The sequence below is a fragment of the Aptenodytes forsteri genome, unplaced genomic scaffold (genome assembly GCF_000699145.1).
Source record: "Aptenodytes forsteri isolate BGI_AS27 unplaced genomic scaffold, ASM69914v1 Scaffold101, whole genome shotgun sequence".
Classification (NCBI taxonomy): Eukaryota; Metazoa; Chordata; class Aves; order Sphenisciformes; family Spheniscidae; genus Aptenodytes; species Aptenodytes forsteri.
The window spans coordinates 128,416-137,111 of record NW_008795554.1 but is presented as its reverse complement, the minus strand read 5'-3'; positions in this window follow the sequence as shown (position 1 = coordinate 137,111).

The following is an 8,696-nucleotide window of genomic DNA, read 5'->3' as shown; positions in this document are numbered from 1 at the left end:
TTAGATTGGATGTAAGGAAAAATTTCTTTACTGAAAGAGTGGTTAAACATTGGACCAGGCTGCCCAGGGAAGTGGTTGAGTCCCCATCCCTGGAGGTATTTAAAAGACATGTAGATGAGGCGCTTAGGGACATGGTTTAGTGGGCATGGTGGTGTTGGGTTGACGGTTGGACTCGATGATCTTAGAGGTCTTTTCCAACCTTAATGATTCTATGATTCTATGATTCTAAGATCTCAAGAACAGATTTTATAAAAGACAGCTTATGTTCCAAACCTGTTCATTTGAGGAAATACCACCTAACGACAGATCATTGCCAGTCTTATGGTTAGAAAAGTAGATGAGTATCCTGACAGCTGGATAACAGAGAGTGGTAGAGGCCTCTTTAACATGATTATTGAAAATGTGTGTGTAAGCAGTTTTCTTTTACTTCTGTTCAGTTGCCTTTGCAGCATGGGGCTGTACTGTTTGCATTTGAATTATATAAGCCAATATTTATATATAATTACTATGACCAGCCCTGTATGGAGTGTAAAATCAGAGACTTGCAAATGACAAAGCATTGCATGCCATTGAGTCATGCGAGTCTTTAGTCCAGGCTGCCGGACTATATTAACTGTGTTGAGCACTTCATATCATCTTCTGAAGGTAGCCAGGACACACCTCTACTGACTGGCAGAGGCCAGTTAGGATTGGTAATCCTGAGGGTCACTGAGGAAGAAGCATCCTCCATCTGCCAGCATCTGGGGTAGCTCCTGGGTTACTTATGAGAAAGTAAAGAGGGTAGCGGTGAGTGATACAATCCATGTCCCAAGGATTATAATCATTTTTTAACATCCCTAAAAGGATTAAAAAAAAAAAAATTGGTGCTAGTAGTGAAATAGTTTGTAAATTGCAATTGAAATTGCAGCTGTAGCGGTGAGATCTGAGCCAAATTTTTGGACTTCACTAAAGAAACGTTGGATCATGATCTGTCATCGATTGAACCAAAGGGTGGCAATGCCTTCAGCAATACTGCAAACTCCCAGAGAAAGTGTTTCAGTGCAATGTTTAGGAGAACAACAACAACCAAAGTAAAAGAAAAATTTTAAAATAAAACAACGAATTTTGATTACATTATGTGTTTTCACATGCTTTTGGTACAACACATGAACTGTCTATAAATGACCTTTTTTAGACATGGAATGATTATTAATACATTTCTGTACTTAAATTGAAATTGGGCCTACTTCATCCACTGCATCCTTAAAGGGGGCAGTGCTCCTGGGGCATGATCAGAAGTGCTTTTAGGCTACCAAGTATAACAGGTGGTCTTATTTGTCAAATAGTCCCAATTCAGGTTTTCTGAGGACTGTGATGTACCAGCTTGTCTCTTTGGAAGGATGTTTCTGCAATCAGTGCTTTGGATCTGGGAGTTCGTGTCAGTGGCCAGGCACTTATGGGATATGATCCTTTTCCAGAGGATCAACACACACTTGAAACAAATGCCTTTTTGAGAGGAGAGCATTGGTGAGCATGTTGGCTTGGTCTCCACTGAAGAGAGGTGACATGGGAAGCTGGAACTGGACGGCCGGGCAGCCTGAGCCAGCAGGGGAGGCTGCCCAGGTGCCGGGACAATTTTCCCACTGCTAATGAGGGAGGTACCCCATCTGTTTGCCTGGATCACTGACTGTTTCAAGTAGCAAAAATTCCTTCTGGAAGAGTGTAATTATGTCTCTCTTAGATGGATCTCATTACTGTTAGCCACACCTTTCTTCCTCCAGATGGATCCTTCTATGAAGCTATCCTTGAATTCTTCAAGACTTAACTTTCTCAGCAGGAGAAATCCTCCTCGCTGGAGGATTGTATATTTGTTATGTGGAGGATTCATTTATGTTCATTTTACTGTTGCACACATCCAAAAATGTGGAGCAGCACACATATGCCAGTCACTGTGTTTCCATCAAGTTTGCCTTTCCTTTATTAGGCATTAATAGATTTTTGAGTTCAGCAAGGATGCTACGAGTAGCATGCTGTGTTTCAATGAGGTTGTAAAATTTCAGTAAAAACCTTCTCTTCTGTTTTTTAATAGTTTTAGTTCAGTAAAGAATAATAAGATAAAAATCAACATGCAACATCTACGTATATCAAATTTGAAATCCCTAAGTACGCTGCTTTTCCTTCCATGACTATCTTGAGCCCATGTAGTCTCTTCCCCTACGCAAGTCTAGAAAAAGAAGCCCCAAAGTCCCATCTGACATACCAGAGAAAGGATGTTTTACTCTCCTTTGGAGCAGGAATTTTTGAAGAAGCAGAAAGAAAGCTGTTATTATGACAGTTTGAGGCAAATCTTCCAAAAAGTTCAGTGAGCTCTTTTAATTGAGGTTTTATCCAAGTGTTTATCTAACTGATCTGTACGTCTTAATGTTCATCTGTTATTTCCCCTACCATTATATTCTCTCTGCTCATTTTCAGTTCTGGTCACTCTTATTCCATACTTTTCCCCTCCAATCTTGTTTCTCTCTGCTCCTTTCTGTTCATTTCTGCTTGCTTTCTTCCCAAACTGAAGACAAAGGAATTGAAGCAGTTGCCTATAATGACACAAAAAAAGCAGCATAACATGAAAATTCGCTTTTGAAAGATAGATACTGGAAGCTGATGGGCCAGATAAGCAGGGGATGTACATTAAAGGAGCATGACTTTCTGAAGGCTGTTTTGCTTACTCACAGGTTTTGCTGTTGGGAAAATATTTCCTTGGAGGCTAGGTATTCAGCCCATCTGTCTCTCTCTTCTTGTCTCTAACAATGTTTTATTTGTCATGGGGAATTCTGTGAAGTTAATCTTTAAAAAGTTAGTGACAAATGATTCAAGTAGAGGTATTCGATTTAAGGCATGATATGAAGCTGCCTTACTGACACTGTATTCTTCTTCCTATATTGCTTCCACAGAATTTAATGATATTAATCAACCTAAGTGGAAAAGGTGGTTCTTTCACATTGCATCTTTGGCTTAACATGGCCAAATGTCACAGTCTGTTTGGATCTCTCAAATTTACAGGACAAGGTACTCCATAAATTAAACTTTATTTTATGAGTTCATTAAGAAAGAAAACAAACACATCAAACAATGGCCTAACATGTAAATTCACTAATTCATCACTTAATTCATAAGGTTTCTAACTTTAATTCACAACTTGTAATTTGTAACTCCTACACCTATGAGCAAAATTGTTACCTAGCTGATGGTGAGGGTGCTCATACTTCCTCCTCCGTCACGGTGTGGGTGTCCCCTGTATCATACCGAGAAGCACAAAAGCCTCGGCAGTCTGGCTGCTGTTGGATCCGCTTCAGAAGCTTTTTGGGTAAGCTGACATATACATCCCTTCCACCTTTGACATTTGGTCTATACCATTTCCATAAGTTAGTGGATTCTGAAGAAACTGACAGGCAGTTAATACGCAAGTATCACGGCTGCAGGAGACAGCAAGCTGCAGGTGATAACAGCTGCATAATGACCGTTATCTCTTCCTGTCCATCCTGTCCCACGTATTACTCTTGCTTTGACATAATGACAATGCTCCCAGCACACATCAGGCCACAGCGTGAGCTCTGTGTTAGCCAAAACTGGAGCTGGAGGTGAGTGAACAGCCACACCAAATTATTTCTGACCCAGAAGCAGTGCTCCCACGGTGAGCAACAGAAGTGTGGTGAGATGTTAGACTAAACTAGACTAGACTAGATAGACTAGACCTAGAATAGAATGGAATATTTTCAGTTGGAAGGGACCTACAATGATCACCTAGTCCAACTGCGTGACCATTTCAGGGCTGACCAAAAGTTAAAACATGTTAGTAAGGGCATTGTCCGAATGCCTTTTAAACACTGAGAGGCTTGGGGCATCGACCACCTCGCTAGGAAGCCTGTTCCAGTGTTTGACCACCTTCCCAATAAAGAAATGCTTCCTAATGTCCAGTCTGGAGCAGCTTTGAACCATTCCCATGCATAGCCTCCTTTTCTCCAAACTAGACAAACCCCTAGCCGCTCCTCATAGGACATTCCTTCCAGCCCTTTCACCAGCTTTGTTGCCCTCCTCTGGACGCATTCAAGGATCTTCACATCCTTCTTAAATTGTGGGGCCCAGAACTGCACACATGTTGCTCAGCAGAAGAACAATGCCATACGTTCACTATTTGCCTAAGTACTTTCTCTGCATGAAGAATGGCAGAACTTGCTTATCTTTCTTATTACTACTTTTTTACTTTTCACTACTATTCCACTGCATTAGTTACAGTGGGAAAAGCTGTTCTGCTATTCTCATTCAAAGGCAATTTTCTTTCCATGTGTGCGTTGGGTGCATGCTTAAAAAATTTCAAAGTGTGATTTGCCCCTACCTGCCAAAACAAAGTGACTTCAGCTAGCACTGTGGCAGATGCTCTGTTTCACAGCTCTTGGGTTTTCTACCACAAAAGAAGGCATCTTGTGTGGTACTGTTACGCTGATGTATCATTTTATACAATTGACTTTTATGTCCTCATAAAATGTTTATGTTTTATCTGTTTATTCAACCAACTCCATTAGCTGTCTCCTAGTATGGTAGCAAGGCCCTAACACAAATTTGCTGTAGCCTAAACATATGAACCAAGTGCTTGAAAGTGAAGTTCTGTGTGTGGTACTGGAGCATCAAACCCTTCAGCCTCCCTGAAAGAGGGCACAGCAATTCAGGTGTTCCTCAGGGACTCTTATCAAGCCCTGACACACTCAGAGCCAAGAGTAGCTGGACAGTCCCCAAAGCACGCGCTGATGATGGGGAGGATACGCTTTGAAGTGCCCTAGTGCCCATATTCCCATCTTTGGCTACCATATCCCAAATGCCTACCACAGCCTTGACTTCATCTGTCCCAAGTCCTCACTGTCTTTAGACTGTCCTCACCTTTCCTCCATCCCTCTCATCTCAGTGCTCACTGATCACCTTTGTAGGAGTTTGCAGTCCAGACTGGACTTTAGTGTCCTCCACCAGGCTGCAGCTGGGAAGGTTTGGTGGGAGGTGTACACCATGGTAATAGTGTTTTCTTAGTAATACTTATCCTTCAGCATTCAAAAAGCTGTGCCTTCACCTGTTTCAGCCTGTCTCTCTTTTCTCACCAAACTGGGGAAGCGTGGTCTATGTCTGCCGTATGAACACTCTGAATCGCTAGAACAGTGTAAGCAATTATCCAAAATAGTTCCCTGCCGTAGAAGAAGTACTTGCATAAAATTGCTGACCCACTGTTTCTCAATGCCCGCTCCTCTGCAGGATACCCTGCAGAGTCCCTGAAGGGCTGATGCCAGCAGGCCTTTGGAACTGCAGAGCTGAAATACAGTTTTTTCTTTGTGTTTCATCTTCCTCTTCTTATTACATAGCATTTTGCAAAAGCAAGCAAATGGCCATCCTGTGCATGGGGCACCACGCAGAGGTGGAGCTGTGCCAGGAGGGCGGTCTCCAGGCTGCCTTGCCCTGCTGGGTTGGGGGAAGGGCCATGGGAGCTGCCTTGGATGACATCCCCAGGGAGGTGTGTGACAATGCAGCCAGAGCAGTCTGTGATCTGATGCTCACTTCTTCCACCAGCACCCTCCTTGACACTTCCACCATGCCTGCGGGCTCATCCGTATGCCAGGAGCAGCAGCAGGGGGAGCTGCTACCCCTGCCCCCATGACACTCTTACCACTGAGAAATTTTCCACAGATGCCTTTCTAGCCATGAAAAACAGCATTAACAAGAAGAGGTGCCTCCTGCAAGATGCCCAAAGTAACCCAGGAGCCACGTGCTTCCTGAAGTATGGGCTGAAGCTGTATTTTTTGTGCAGCCTGTCCTGGAAACACAACATAGTAGGGCAGCCTGCACTGCCCTGGCAAGGCTGACTGAGGGATGGAGACCACCTTAACTTCAATAAAAAAATGACACAGCCCAGCTCTGCGTCTCCACACAGCCCAGGGGCTCTACATCACTCTCTTGGTCTCTGTACGCCTCTGAACTGGGCAGCCTGGCCATGCCCTGCAGGCAGGGAAACTTTGCCCAGAATCTTTTTAAAAATTTAATTCTATGTAAGTAAGTGCTAATATGTAAGTTAACACCCATTCATGGTTTCTGTCTTTCTATTTTTATATTTATACCTGGAAGAAACAGCAGTAATACCCAAATACGGAAACTGACTCTGAGAGATTTCCTCCCCTACAGTTTTGATTCAGGTGGTCCAAATAGTTTGGAACTGGATTCAAACTATCAATTCCTCTCCTCTGCATGGTAAGAATGCACTTGAATTCAGCTTCATATGTTGGTAAAAACACCCGTTAAGTTCTGGGGTTTACGTTTGTGGAAAAAAATCTGAACTTCTATGAGGAATGTGGGAATTGGATATAGAGTTATATTTGTAAGGAGAATGAGAAAATATCTGTTCTGTTGATATCTCCCATTTCTGCTTTCAGAATTTGTTCTGATGGATTTCAAGCATAAAGAAGCCTTAGTTTCCATATCATGCATTGTAAAGTATAAGATTCGAGCTTCAGCTGAGTTACTTAAACGAATCATGATTTTAGAAGACTTGGGACTTCTTTCAGTTTTCAGCAGGGAAGCTGTGACAGTTATGATAGAGAGGTGCTACGGCATAAAGAAAAAAGAACACCAGCAGCGTCAACTGCCTAAGGTTATGTGAGAAACACGTTATTCCCAGAGGAGTTATGACATGCAGCCCCCATGGCTGCCATGCAGTTTTAAAGCTGATTTACAAATCTGCAAGAAGACACCAGGGTAAGACACCACCACCTTCTCTTTAACTAGTTAACCACAGATTAAATCCAGCAACAGATCACCACATGCTCCCATGGGCTACAAGAAAATAATCTTAAAACATACTTCACCGCTCTGCAAGATAACCCCTACTACTTCTAAAGTAGACCAGTAAGATTTAACCCAGGATGTTAACAGGATGACCCTGGAAATGATACTCATACCAAAACATGAAATGACTGAGAAGTCACTGTGACATATTCATCCATTACAATAACAAGATTTACATTAAGACTTGCAGATCAGTCACATCGCTGAAACAATTGAAATAATTTTCCCCCATCTTTGGTGAATTCATCTTCAAATATGATGCATTGGCCATATCTTGGGCACACCTGTAGGCACCAAACTGACCCCACCATTTGCTCACCTCTTCATGAGCAATGTGGAGGATGCTAAATGGATTAGGCTCTACCTTTGTGACACAGATGGATTGAAAACTTCAACTTCTGCAAAGAGAAATTTGCAGAACACACACTGAACAGTCGGCTGCTGTAAGTGCAAGCAGGATATGAAAAGTCAAATCAGCTCTGATCTGGCAGTTTACAATACCCGAGCCAGGTTCTGTTCCTCACCTGAGGTCTCATTGCATTGGGGTACCACAGAAGAGCAACCAACCGTGAGTACACCTTAACCTGAAGGTTTGGAGGCCAGGAGAAACTCTATCCATCTTCACCCTTATGAAGAGGTAAAAGCGACAGCTCCACAGTTTATACTGTGTTCACAAGCAGAAAAAATCAAGGTTTTACCCTAAACTTCATGTAATCACCTCCTTTACTCCTTTTCCAGGCAGCTTTCCTGGTTTATAGTACAAGCACGTTAAATAGAAAATCCAACATTTTTGTCACTTATGAACGGAACAATTTGCAGTATATTTACTTTCAAGTAACAAAATCAGAATGAAATACATATATATCTCACATCAAAAAAGATGAGAAAACCATAGAAGCCTTGCTTTTGTCTGTCAGTTTAAAATGAAAAAAAAAACCCAAACCAACAAAAGCTGATCACTAACTTTTTGCTTATGGGGACTGGGATGTTTAGGCATAATGTGAAGAACAACTTTTCGTTTTTTCTCAATTGATTAGTCCAAAAGCTACACTTTTATTTGATATGGATATGGATATGGTTATAGATTAGATGTGGATGTAGATGTAGATGTAGATATAGATAGATAGATATAGATAGATATAGATATAGATATAGATATAGACATAGACATAGACATAGACATAGATTAGATATAGATATAGATATAATCGTCCCTGCTAAAACCCTTCCAAATCTGAGGATAAGCTGATTCAGTAATGCCTGCTTTAGGCTTGCAGATACCCTGTTATCATGTCAATTGTGAAGCTTAATGAGAGTGGAGGTACAAACATCTCTCACGATTTCCCTGAGGACAAGAGCTGCCCACCAGGAGAGCGGGAGGTTGGGCTGCAACTTGCACTGATGCCCTCGGTGCTCGGGTAGCAGCCACAGTTTGACAACACATCAGCCCCGCTCTTTCTTTCTATTTGATTTCTGATTAAAACCTCTTTTTCACTCAACAGATGAAGGAAGATTGTTTCTCACACTGTGTCAGTAAGCCTTGACAGATAGATATGTCAGTCCTGGTTTGTAATTCATATTCACTTAACATATAAAACTAACTTATTTTTTAAAGCAGTTTTAATATTTGCATAAACTTTGTATCTTCCATTTTGCCTTTTTTTCCTTTTCCTAACCCTAAAAAGGAAAAAGGCTAAAAAGAAAAAAATGTTTCCAGACTTATAATGGTAAAATAAAGCCTTGCACTGTGAGGTTTTTTTTTTCTTTTTCTGTGACTTGCTAACTGAATGTTTCAGCTGAAAGATATGTTTCTCTTTCATTCTGTTCTTCATCCTGCTTCACGACTA